The following is a 13,636-nucleotide window of genomic DNA, read 5'->3' as shown; positions in this document are numbered from 1 at the left end:
AGTGATTCTGGCCTACTCGACTATTTCTGAGATTAAAATATTCCCTGCTTCATGTAAAACTCCATGCTCCTATCAGGTATTTTTGTTTTTTTTTTTTTTCATATTAACCATGCCTAATAACTGGAATGACTCTTTTTCTTCAATGCAGATAAATAGTAACATTGTTCTCTGGGAGATTTTAAAAGCCTTCTGAGCAGGTAATCGTGCTCCTAAAGTCACATGAGGGTGGAGGCCTAAGGCTCTGTTCATCGGTGTGTGCTCATACCCTTGGAATTCATAGCAAAGATGAAAAATGGACAAAAGAGTTTCACCATTATTTGACAGTCAAACGCTTAAACGGCTCCTTACTTAGAGGTTGGGCACCCAGAAGATGACAGCCTGGTGGCTTCCACGAAAGATCGTTTAAGCATTCGGAGGAGACATTATGAATTGCTGTATTGTTTGCCCTTAACCTGCATAAAGGGAGAAGATTAGTTCCCGAGATGGAATGGAGGGACACACAGAATAGTAAAAAACACAAAGGGACTTAGGTTTCTCTCTTATCTTGGTATTTATGGGCTAACGAGATGACCTCCTAAGTCCTGTTAGGATTCTATTTCCCTTGGCATCACATATCCACCTTAGGACCTCTACGTTTTGGTCAGTGTTTCACTGCACCAACGATCCCAAAAGTTAATGGCTTAAACCAACTGTTTTATTTTGCTCAGAATTTCGCGGGTGAGGCAGTCGGGAATGGATCGTCTGGGCAGTTCATCTCTGATCCACATGAAGTCAGCTGGGCCGTTCCCAGATGGCTTCTTTATTCACGTGTCTGGTCCCTCTGTGCCCTGCGGTGGCAGCGATGTCTTCTTCCCCTCCTTCTTTCTCCACATTACCCTCTTCTCTCTCCATGTGGCATTTCATCCTCTGGGTCCCCTCCACGTGCCTCGGTTTATTTGTTTGTTTGTTTGTTTGTTTTATGGCATAGTGGTCTCAGGGTAGGCACACTTCTTACACGAGGGCTCGATTTTAAGGAGCAAGAAGTAAAAGCAGCCAAGCCAGTGAAGGCTTATGCACAGAACAATCTCAGTATTACTTCCATGGAATTCTACTGGCAAAAGCAGTCACTGTAAGCAACAAAATCTAAAAGCTCTGCTCAAGAAAATTTTGTTGTTACTAAGACAGAACCTATAAAGTCTTCATTTGCCACTGTGATATCCAGGGTTGCATTTCTGTCGTAAATTCTGAGTCTCTGGAACCTGTGCCCATTGGGAATCTCCGTGTAAATCACTTCCATTCAAGCATGCCCCCCACTGTGAAGCCCACCAGGCAGATCTGTCATGCCCCTTCTCGGCCTCCAGCACTGGGCTTACTTCTGTTATATCACCTGTCAGCCTACTCTGGTGTTACCTGTCCATCTTCATGGATGAACTGTGAGTTGAGGTAGGAGTTGTGTCTCATTTATCTCTATAATATTTAACTGAGTGTTCTCTCTTTTTAAATTTTAGCTCAGTTGAATTGCGCCAGTTGATTTAATAAATGAATAAATGTCACTCTGATAGCAGGAGCTTGGCTTCGTTCACGTTGGTTCAGATAGAAGAGTGTAAACTAGAAATGAAATCATCGTCCGCCTAGTGGGACTGTTCTGGTCTGCGTGAGTGGCACGGAGAACCCGCGTTTTCAGATGCAGAGGTGGGAATGAACAAGCTATGAAGGCGGCGAGATCCAGCTTTAGCAGTCTCTTCTCCACCAGCATTCATACTGCATCAGCTCCTGGTGACAGCTCCTGCATGGATGGGCTGCAGTTCGGAATAGATCTAAATGGTTCCTTCTATTAAGGAAAGCACTGGCATGTGTGGCTCCCTAAATCCTGAAGTGATCTGGACTAAACGTTTCCTGCTTCTAAAACACCTAGGAGACTTAGTGTATCGAGGTATAAGTACATGTATATATGTATATGTGTATGTCCACACACATACATATGTAGAAGAGGTGTGTGGGGGTATGTGTGTTTCCTGCTTCTAAAACACCTAGGAGACTTAGTGTAACGAGGTATAAGTACATGTATATGTGTATATGTGTATGTCCACGCACATACATATTGTGTGTGTGTGTGTGTGTATGTATATATATATATATAGAGAGAGAGAGAGAGAGACAGAGAGACAGAGAGACAGAGAGACAGAGAGAGGCAGAGAGAAATGGACACACAGAGAGAGAAGTTGCTTAAAACATGACTTGATAACATTAATGAGAAACATGACGGCTTTGTTACAAGGAAGTTAAAGAATGGACTTCAATACTTCCCAAATCTAGATCCTACTATAGGGCATTTTACTTATACATTTTTTTCTAAATACATTTTACCAGTGAAAAGGAAAAACATAAGGATAAGGCCAAGAAGACCTTTTCCTACTTGGAATTGGAGGTGAACCAAATCCACACCTTCTTCAGCTGATGATGCCACTGCTAAGAGAGAAGTAAAAGAGCCATGAATAGCAGCTAACCAGCCTATTTATTTCCAGAAAATAAGATTTCATTAAACATTCTCTTCAACAGCTCTTACCACCAATCCAAGGATTAAAACCGCTCTGGCTGCCAAATGGGAGCTCTCAGGAGGAAATGATCCCGGAGAAAAATAATTGTATCTGCCTCCAAATAGGAGTTGGGAAAATAGGGAAACAAGTATGTTTTGTCTTATATGTAGTAATTTTAAAATTCCATATTCAGCTCTGCAGTGTCTATTTCTTTCCTTTAGGCTGGATGTCGCTTTTGCCCAGGGCATGTTAATGTAACTCTTTTGGTGTTTTAATTACATTTCTGCAGTTGATCACCTTTGAGATTTGCTGGCTGTCTATCATGAAGAGTTGATTTGCTAAATTGAGGAAAATGTAGACAAAAGTTCGTGCTCACTAGATGGGAAACAGATTGACACGCCCAGATCGCAAGGGCAGGTTGGCAGTCTGCTCCGAACAGGGCACCCTGCAGCCAGCACCTGCAGGATCACAAGACGATCTGATCCAATAGGAGATTCTGGAAGCTTCTCTCGACTTTGCACCATTTCCCAGGCTGGCACCCAGGCCAACTACTGGGTATGAGTCAGAAAATGGCTGATTTTGAGGAAAGTGACCCACCCAATCAAAAGGATGCTAGTAGCGCCTTTAGGATTGAATGCAACCCAGGAGCCCAGTTTGACTGCCTGAAGGAGCATGTCCAGGTGGCTTGGGGTGAGTGAGCCCTGCTGGGCTCCTGGAGGGATGGCTCTTTCACTGCGAAGTCCGTGCCCATCACCATGGAGATGACCAAACACTGTGCTATGGGTTTCAATCTACGTGTGCTTTTTAGGGAGCTTGCACGTTCCATGTTTGTCACCTGAATGCTTTACTGATTGCCTGAGGAAGTTATATGAGAAAAGGGGAGGTCGTAGGCTGTGCATCATTAGACAAAATGTTCTTATATGTAGGTATGAGAGCCCTCAGGTAGGATTTCTATTTTGAGTCAGGGCCAATTGTATGTGGGAGGGGGGAGGGGAAATGTATATCTCTGGCATTATTATAGAAGTTAATGGCAAATAGTCGAACACATTCTTGAGCTTTCTCAGTGCTAAGCTGTGTGCTACCACATGGGATTATAGAAATGAGTAAGCTACTCACTGACCCCTCAGATGTCATAATCTAGTGGGGAAGCGATAAACACGTATAAACAGTGATATGAAGCATATTGTGAGATGTGACAGGATATGGTTAAAGTGCTGTGAGAGCAGAGTAGATGGATAGACACGTTTTAGTTGGCGATATCTTGGAAAGGCTTTGTGGGAGCACAGGCAGTGGGCCTGGGCTCAGAGGATGAGCGGTCTTGGCGGGCTCACGCGCGGTCGAGGGGTCAGTAGCAGGATCCCTGGCAGAGGGAATGAGCAGCCATCCAGGGAGAAGGTACGGACTGTGTGTGGGGAAAAGCATCGGAGGGCTGGCGGGGGCCAGAATATGAGAGTGGGGAAGAAAATATAGAGGATGAAGAGAGAGAGAGAGAGAGAGGAAAAGGTAGCTTGGAGCGAACTGTGGAATCATATCTGAAGCATCGAGTCCTGAAGCTGAACTTTGCTTGGTGCACGACGCAGAGCTGTCGATGGCCTATGAGTTGGAGCAGGAGTTTGTGCGCGTGAGCATGCGTGCGCATGAGGGAGAAGAGAAGAGATGGAGGGAGGGAGGAAGAGAGAAGAGGTCCGTGCTTTAAAAAGGAACCGGTTTGGCAGTTTGGAAGATGCCAGGATGTAAACAGAAGCCCGGGAGGCCAGTTAGCAGGGAACTGCAGTAACCCAGCTCAGAAATAACGAGATTCTACAAAAAGAAAGTGGCCATGGTCAAGAAGAGGCAGATTCAAGTTTTATGATAAAGGCAAAATTACCGGGGTTTGCTAACTAGCCGGAACTGGGGGTTAGAGATGGGGGTGAAAGCGTGGGAATGACGTACAGACGCTCTCTGGCACCAAGGCCGCCCGAGATGGAGCAGGAGAAGAAGGAACCAGTTTGCATCTCCACGTACCCATTTATTAACGCACACAGCGAATTGCTACAGAGCGCGTGCAGGCGCTGCGCTGGGGACTGGGATGCAACGGCGTGCTAAGACGATACGGAGCCCCAACGGCGCTGGAGAGCTGGGGTCGGGAAATCAGGAGAATAATTAGGTTTTATGTTACAGACTTGGGAGCTGTCCTTTTAGAAGCGATCGGTGAATCTGGGGAGTTGAAAGGCTCATTAAAGAGAAAGTTCATTAGTGGGAAGAAGGTCTCATAAAATTATCTGACTCTCAAAGTTTCATTTAGTGTGACTTAAAGTTCTTTGGCTGAGAAAAAGAACACTGAGAGACCAATTATTTCGGGGCTTCTCCCTCGTACGGAGAAATGCAAGAGTAAGCACCTGCATATATGTATACATATATAAATATATATGTTTGTATGTAAGTATACATATATACACATATATACATATACACATATATTATATAAATAACATATAACTTTTGCCCTGCATTCAAAAAGTACTTGCCTTTTCCTATGATCTCAATGCAACAGGCACAAATATGCAGATATTTAATCTTTCTTCAATGGAGTCACCTAGACTCAGTGCCTCTTGAATGTCGTTAAAGTTGTAAGAGACAGTTAAAGAATTGCCTTTCAAGAAGTCCATGGGGCGTCTGGGCTCTGAGCTCACAGGAGTCCCTACCTTCAGAGCCTCCCCTTGCCCATCAGCACTGTAGCCGTCACTGGATTGTTCTCCCAGTCCTTGGAGTTGGGCCCTGTCAGGTTTACTAATGGTTGGACTTTTCTTGGTATTTGCTTACATAACACTATCTGAACATAGGTATTAAATATTTTATTAGGTTTAAAGGGTAGTTTTCATAACACGGCATCGTGTGGCCTGCAGAACAGACTAGGAGGGAGAAAGAAGGGTCTTGGCCTGTACTAAGCGACATAAGTTTAATACACATTCTGGTATTAAAAATTTGATTAACTTGATAACAAGACTGCAGGTATTAAGATGCTGGCTTTCTCTGTGTCGTAAAGACAGCTATTAAAGCACAGTGCACTTTACTTAAGTGCCTCTCCCGTAGCTAGTATAATCGACTCCCGCACATAAAAATCACATGGTTCTGACCTGTGTCTCTGCTGCCCCTGGCTCTGGAGAACCAGGCAAGGGCTAATTGCATGATTTGGCTGTTTGCATACCAAAACGGAGTTCAAAGGCTTCTAATGATAAGTGAACATTTGGAAGGGCAGTGGAAATTTATCCATTAGCAGAAAGAACTGAATGCACTATCGGATGCAGAAGAGCCACTCTATTTGATTATTAAGTGTTTTGTAATTCGAAACTATAAGTTACCAAGAATAAAATGAAATGACCCAGGAGCAGAACAATTTCTTAAACCTTAAAAGGAGAGAAGCAATATCACTAGAGAAATTGCCAGGATCATTTTAGATCTTTTCTAGGCAGCTAGCTGGTTATAAAAATGTCCGCTTTGAAAATATTCTCATGTAAATGAATACTTCAATATTTCTCATCAATTAAAATCATCTTAGGGAATGGGTATTTCTACCTGACTCTTTGGACAATGGAATTCCTCAAGTTTTCTCTCTGACTAAACTGGCTCTGAGGATGAGAGTCATGATTCTGGTTGGAAATACTTGCCATGAGTATGTTTTAGTTTTTTCTAGAAAGCTCCTTGGCTCCCTTTGGCCTGATCTATCTTCCTGATGGGTCAATCTATTCCTAAATTAAATCAGTAATTTTTAAATTGAGCGGGTGTCAGAATCACCTGAGGGCTTGCTGAGACACAGATCGCTGAGCCTCATTCCCAGAGCTTTGGGTTTAAAAAGTCTAAGGTGGGACCTGAGATCTTTGCATTTCCTACAGGTTCCAGGTGATGCTGCTGCTGGCGGTCCCAGGGCCACACTTTGAGAACCACTGACTTCGGTGATTTCAAAGATCCCTTAGCAGCTCTAAAGAGGCTGATGAACTCAATGGAGGCTTTTCTCTCATGATAACCGATCAACTCACAATAATGAAACCGCTTTTGGTTTTCTATTAATCAGAAAACTACCTGATCTCTACTAGAAAGTAGATTTTTCACAAGTCATTTATACAGAGTAAATGGTAGAATATTTGTGACAACATGGATGGACCTCGAAGATATTGTATTAAGTGAGATAAGTCAGATGAAGACAAATGCTATATAATATCACTTATATATGGATTCTAAAGAAGCCAAACCCGTAAAAACAGAGAGTAAATGGTGGTTACCAGGGGCTGGGGGGGGGGGGGGCGGGGGTGGGGGGACGGGGAAATAGAGAGAGAATGTTTAAGGGTACAAACTTGCAATTAGTAGATTAATACATCCTGGAGACATAATGCACACAATACTATATTATAATCCTCAAACTTGCTAAGAGACTAGATCTTAACTATTCCTACCACAAAAAAAAAAAAAGAAGTGATAATTATGTGAAGTGATAGAGATACTCGTATGTCTGCAATGGCAATTGTATTTCCATATACAAATGTATCAAATCAACATGTCATATACCTTAAGTTTGCACAATGTTATAACTCAAATATATTTCCGTTATAAAAAAAGTAAATAAATGTGCATAAAAATATAAAAGTGGTAGAATGATGTAACTTTAAAATGGGATTCTATTCCTAAGTGAAGGGCTAATCAACTATTGAAATTCCAGTTGTGAGTTTTGTTAAGTTATCAACAAAATGAGTTTGCTGCTTTACAAAAATTTAAAGCAGGCATTCAATATGGATAATATTTCCCCTTAATGTAATCTGGAGACCCCAGTTAGAATCAAACAGTTTTCCTGGATGAAAGGAAGGCCTGAGGCCAGTGTCAGGGTTGGGGGGGGGTAGAAAAGGAGCAGAAAAAGGTTGAATTAGAAATACGCAGCAGAGTCTGTGTGTTTACAAGTGAATAAAACTTGTACCTGCACCAGTGAATACATGTGGTCTTCTTAGACCCTTTAGTTCCTTCCCTATTTGTCTCTTTCATGGCCAAGTTCTCGTGACCACTTGATGGAGAAAGCCTCCCTAAAGGAGGACTTTTCAAACTTTAACTCCTCAGCAATGACCTGGAGTTCTTACTAAAATGCAGATTCTGGTTCATTAGGTCTGGGGTGAGGCCAGAGATTCCACATTTCTAAATAGCTCCCAGGTCCTGGATCACCAGGGCTGGCTTCTAGGGCATGCACCCATGCAGCCATGCAGGGCGAAGCCCAAGCACCATATTGCTTTCCTCTGACTAATTCTCTTACCTTACGGCCATGACATCAAATGCACGCTTGGTTGCATAACTTCCGCCACATACGAGGCCAGGGGAATTATGGTTCTCTCCCTTTAAGTGATCCTGATACTGCCTGCTCCCTATCTGCAGATCCTTCAGCAAATGCGCTCTTTTACTAGTTTTCAAATTTCTAAGACAGGCCACATTTTCCTGTGCTAAATTACTAGTCTGATTTCATTTTTCAAACGAATCTTTCTTATGGCTTCTGGGTTTTGAAGTCAACTTTAGTTTTCTGGACCTTCCCCCTTGATTCTGGGCCACAAGGATGAAGTAACAAAGCAGGTGGTGAGCTCCATGGCTGTCTTTGAATCACCGGTAGCCCCCAGCGTAGGGAATGGGTGATATCTGGTGATTCTTTTTACATGACATGTCGGCTTTCTTCATTTGCACAGTTTTAAGCCTTTTCAATGCCTGATGTATATTCAACCCCAGTGAGATGCTTGGTCAGAGCAGTTTAATAAATTTTTATTGAGCGCCTTATATATTTAAGGCGCTGATAAGGATACCACTCCAGGTTCTCAGGTTGGCTATAACCCAAGCGAATAACCTGGATGAAGGGGGATTTGTTCAGGTGAAGACCGAGAGAGCGTGTTCTGTCAAGCGCTGAACCAGATAAGCTTTCTTCTAATCTTTTCAGAATCCCCCTGACTCTCAGGGGTTCAGCATCCATGTTGGGCAAAACTATACCTGGCTACTTCCACAGAATTTACAACTTGCACGAACTTTTCCTACAGTCGACATATTCAGTGATTGTGTTTTGTAGCTAACGGAGGGGAAGTTCGAGTTTCTTAGTCTGAAGCCTCACTTTTGAAAAATGAACGTTTTTTTCCACAGTGTGCTAGCCTTCATGTAATATCTCATAGACATCTCGTGAGATATATATTGTTGTTCTGATTTTAAAGATATGGTAATTGGGGCATTGAGAGGTTCATTGGCCAGGCTAAACAGCCAATGATAAAACCAGTATTCAGGCCTCGAAATACTGACGTCAAGTCCATTCTATCGACTCATGATTTGTGCCTCTAAAAAACATACTTAATGCTTTGTTTGTTTACGATTTCTATTTTCATTGTCCCTGATGAATTGGATGAGTATTCCACTGTTCAGAATAGCTTTAACATTGTTTAGAAAAATAAATGAAACAAATTGACTTTGGGGGCTTGGTTTTGGAAACTCTCTAATGTGAATCTAAATATTTTAACCTCTTCTTAGTGAATGCTGCTGCGATTTCGTCAACAAGTGGCCCGGGCATGACTGTGTGAGTCTTATCATCCCGCTAATGTCTAATGCACAGTGTTTTGATTGGGAAAGTACCGCTGTAGTAACTGGACCTCCTGCTCCAGAGTGCCTGGAACTTGAGAAGCAGGCTGCCACCCAGACACACAAATTAGGCTGAGTAACTGGGGCAAGGTAGAAAGACTTTCTTTTGAATTAAAAAAAAATCAATGGGCAATCAGTTTTAATTCACCTTTGAGGTCTAGTTGAATGTCATCTTCGCTCCCTTTTCTGTTTTATTTTAAAACAGAGTTTCCTTATTTTGCTGCTCTTATGGACTCTGTTTAGAGGACAGTAATATGTTCAATTCCTAGGACACCAATAGGGCCACTAGAAAAAACAAAATGTTGGCCTGGAAATCAGTATACCTGGTGTCCAGTTTCAGCTGTGTGACCCTGAATGAGTCATTTAACCATATCGAGCTTCTGATTCCTTACTGTAGAATGAGAAGGTTGCAGTAGCTGCTCTTGGAAGGTTTCTTCCAGTTCTGACTCTTATTTTGCTATTATTGTTGATTCTTAGTAGACAAAAGCATGAAAGCAAACATGTCTGCCTACCTCCTCCCTTCCTTCCTTTTCTCCTTCTCCCCTCCCTCCCTCCCTCCCTCCTTCGCTCCCTCCCTTCCTTCTTCCTTCGTTCCCTCCCTTCCTTTCTTCCTTTTGCATTAGTGAAACGAGATTAACTGCTTTTATAAAAAAAAAAACCTCAGTGGGTTAACAAAATGGAAGTTTACTTTTTATTTCTACAACTCCAACATGGTTGTTTTTAGTCAATTAACTCTCCTGGGCTCTTGTTTTACCCGCAGTGACTTGGGGATCCAGGCAGCTTTCAAATGGTGATTCTTCATGGTCCAGGGCTGTAGCATCCTCTGTAAGAGGCTTGGTAGGGGAGTGACAAGAGAGTCTGGAGGGTCCTACAGAGGTTTTAGGGTCCAGAGCACTTTCCCTTGGCCATGACATGTCACGTGGTTCTACCTAAATATAGTGGGTCTAGGAAAAGCATTCCCCTGTGATTGCCCGGGGGAGGGGGGAATAAAAATATCTGATGAATGTACATAACTTTGTCTCATTCACAGTTCATTCATTCAACTAATATTTATTCAGTGGCTACTATATTCCAGTTGCTGTAGTTGACACTGGAGCATGACAGTCTACTCTTTTTTTATAGATTTTAATTTGAGTGGAGAAATTATATGTGCATGTATATGAGTGTATGCAAAGTATGTATATATATAAAATAATAGGTAAATATCTTGAGAACTTATTATACATTGAGCATCATTCTCAAGATATATATTCATATATTTTTCATTTAATCCCTACAGTAACCCTATGAAGTCAGTGCTATGGACATCCCTATTTGCATATTAGGGAATAACTACAGCATAGGGAAGTCAGACCTTGCCCAAGTTCAGACAGCCAGAAAGCAGTGGTGCCAGACTACAACTCGAGGCCGTTCGATGCCAGCACCTACATTCTGTCCTGCTACTCTGGGTGGAGAAAAAATTCCTCTAGCTGTAGCTTTCTTAGAACCCATTCATAATTAATTTGTTGAAAACTAAGGGACACATGAATGGGAACGTGTGAAAGCACTTTATAAACTGGAAAACGTTATAACGTAACTTGTTGCTTTCTCAAACCACACGTGGCCTCAAACTCTTGGTGGTTTCCTGTTGTCTACAGCTTCAAGTTTAAATTCTTTAGGGCTTTACCATCTTGCTTCTTCACTCCTTTTCATACTCTGCCACACTAGACAAATCACCGTCCCGGAATATGACCCAGATATGCTTGGACTTTTGTCTGTCCAGAGTTGACATATCATTTTCCTGCACCTTAGGCCAGCACTAGGTTAAATCACCTTTGTACCTTCCATAGCACTATTACACCATAGGTACTAAATAAATGCTTGAGAAATTAAATTAAAGGTAGAAAAGCGAGAGGAAGAGAGAGCCATAGATGATACAAAACTTAAGGTGGTCAAGGACTTATCCTGTGTAAACGCAATACAATTATGTTTAGACGGTCACAACAATTTTTCCGGCGATAAGAATATTAAGGAATTAGAATACATTGTAAATGTAAGATCCTCCTTTTAAATTCAGGTAAAGGAACATGTAGGCAAATCTCTTTCTGAGAAAGTGCAAGTGACTGATGGGAGACCTTTTATAACCCACTGGGTCTCTGTTGTAGTAATGCTGGTTTCAAGAGATATACGCTAAGCGAAATAAGCCGGACAGAAAAAGTTGAAAACCACATGATATCACTTACATGTGAGATATAAACCTAAAAGCAACAAACGAACAGGACAAACAAACAGAGACATATGGTCACGGGCAATAGACTAGTGGTTACCAGAGGCTGGAGAGGAGAGGGGGAGGAGGGAGGTAGATGGGGTAAAAGGGGTCAAATACGAGGTGACATTAAAGAATTCAAAATTTCAAAAAATTAAATTAAATTAAAAAGTTTAAAAAAGAGAGAGAGAGATGGTTCACTGCTGACACTCGCTGTGATTCAGCCTCCAATTGGTACAAGGAAATTTGATGTGAGCAAAGACACAGCATCTGACAACAGAGAAGATGAAACTTAGTGGTTATGAAAAAAGCTTCGTGACTTAATTTCCAAGTTTAAATATAACCATTTTCAATACTACTAACGATGATGGTGGTGATGATGATGCTGTTTTGCTAGGTCTCTTGGCTAAAAGGCTATTTTTCAAATGTTGTAATTCATACAACCATCTATAAGTGCCAAAGGGCAGGAGCTTCTGAAATGTGAAAGTCTGAACTCAGACTCTAACTCTATATTTTAAAAATTTGTATTTTCTTTCTCTTTTGTGGCCTAGTTTTTATGCTTGTTTTGATAAAGTCAGCATTACTGCCATGGGAACCGGTCTCACTCGGTGTCTTGTCTTTAATTACTTTAAAAAGGGGGCCCATCATGTTCCAGAATTTTATGATCTCATAACGAAGATACTTAGGTCCAAAACCACAAGGCAGGTGGTCTTGATAAACAACTATTTTTATTGGATAAGAAAATATGTAATGAAAAATTAAAATGTGATCTAGTAACCATCCAATAAACAACCACTGTAGCAAGTGTACGATAAAAGACATTGTGAAACTCCAGAGACATACAGGGATGAAGATAGGATGAAGATTAGAGCCGTCTATCTTCAAACCATAAATATGGGATCATAACAAGTTTTTAACCAATAGTAATGGCTTTGAAATTGCACTTGAATGTGGGATGGGCATTAGAAAGACTCTCTTGGGAACTATGAGTGTACTGAGTGGTCTAAATGTAAATGTAACAGATGGGGTTGCCATTAGAACAGCAATCATTTCCCGCCTCCACCCCAAATTGGTGTTTCCGGCCCAATTTCAAATATCCTGTCTTACTGTTAAGCTATGTGTCAGATGACATGTCCTGGCACTTGATTTTCGAATATGACTGCTATGACCACAGGACCAGAGGGGCGGGTTGGAGCGCTGTGAGAGCAGAGAAGAGAACAGAAAGGAAATGACAGGTCGTCCATTCCACAAATGTTTACTGTGTATCCACTGTTCTAGTTCTTGGATCACAAGGGTGAACAAAAGAGAAAGGGGCCTTGCTCTTGTGGAGCTTACATTCTACTTGGGGGAGACAGACGATAAAGCATAATGACTATAAAATTATGTTAGAGGAGGGTAAATGCTGCAGAAATCATAGTCCGGGCAAGGCAGATGAGAATGAAGAATGAAGGTGATATAATTTAATATAGGAAAGGTTTAACGGATAGAAAGACAGTTGAGCTATGCCGACATCTGTCGGGGAAGTAGTCTGGGTGGATGAATGAACAGCATGTGAAAAGGCTTTCGGGTGGGAGGGATGTTTGGGGAACCTCAAAGATATTCATGGAGGTAGAGGGTGTGAGGGGGAAGGGAAATGGTAGGAGATAAGCTCAGGGATTAGCAGGGATGGGGGCGGCCCCGGCAGGGCCTTCACAGAACCTGGGAGTAAGGAACTTGGCTTTTGCTCTGAATGAGGGAAGTCCTTATAGGGTTCTGAGCAGTGGAGGGACATGATCTGACATCCATTTTCAAAAGTTCCCTCTGGCTGCCAATTGGGAGAATATTTCAATATTCTCCTAACTAATCTAGGTGAGAGATGTGGGTAGTTTGGACAGAGCTGGTGCTAAATGATTCTGGCCATGCTGATGGATCAGATATGGAGTCTAAGAGAAAGGGAAAAGTGACTGGAGAACTTATAGAAGAATAAAAAAAAGAAGGAAGGAAGAGAAAAGAAGGTAGGAAGATATGTAGAAATGCATGTGCATAAGGAGCTAAGGCTATCCTGAGGACTCCTCTGAGGTCAGTCGAAGAACTCGAGGATTTGATTGCCTGAGTAGCCAACATGTGATTCTTGGTTCTTAGATGTAACTTGAATGTGAATTTGTGCCAGATGTATTTCTTGACTGTCAACATCTACTAACCTCAAAGTGGAGTCTAGTTGTGTGGCCAACCCACTGTGAATGTGTTAGACCAGTGGCCACGGTTCGGAAGATGG

The sequence above is a fragment of the Pteropus alecto genome, unplaced genomic scaffold, assembly GCF_000325575.1.
Source record: "Pteropus alecto unplaced genomic scaffold, ASM32557v1 scaffold21, whole genome shotgun sequence".
NCBI classification, from domain to species: domain Eukaryota; kingdom Metazoa; phylum Chordata; class Mammalia; order Chiroptera; family Pteropodidae; genus Pteropus; species Pteropus alecto.
Note: the sequence above shows the minus strand (reverse complement) of the source record.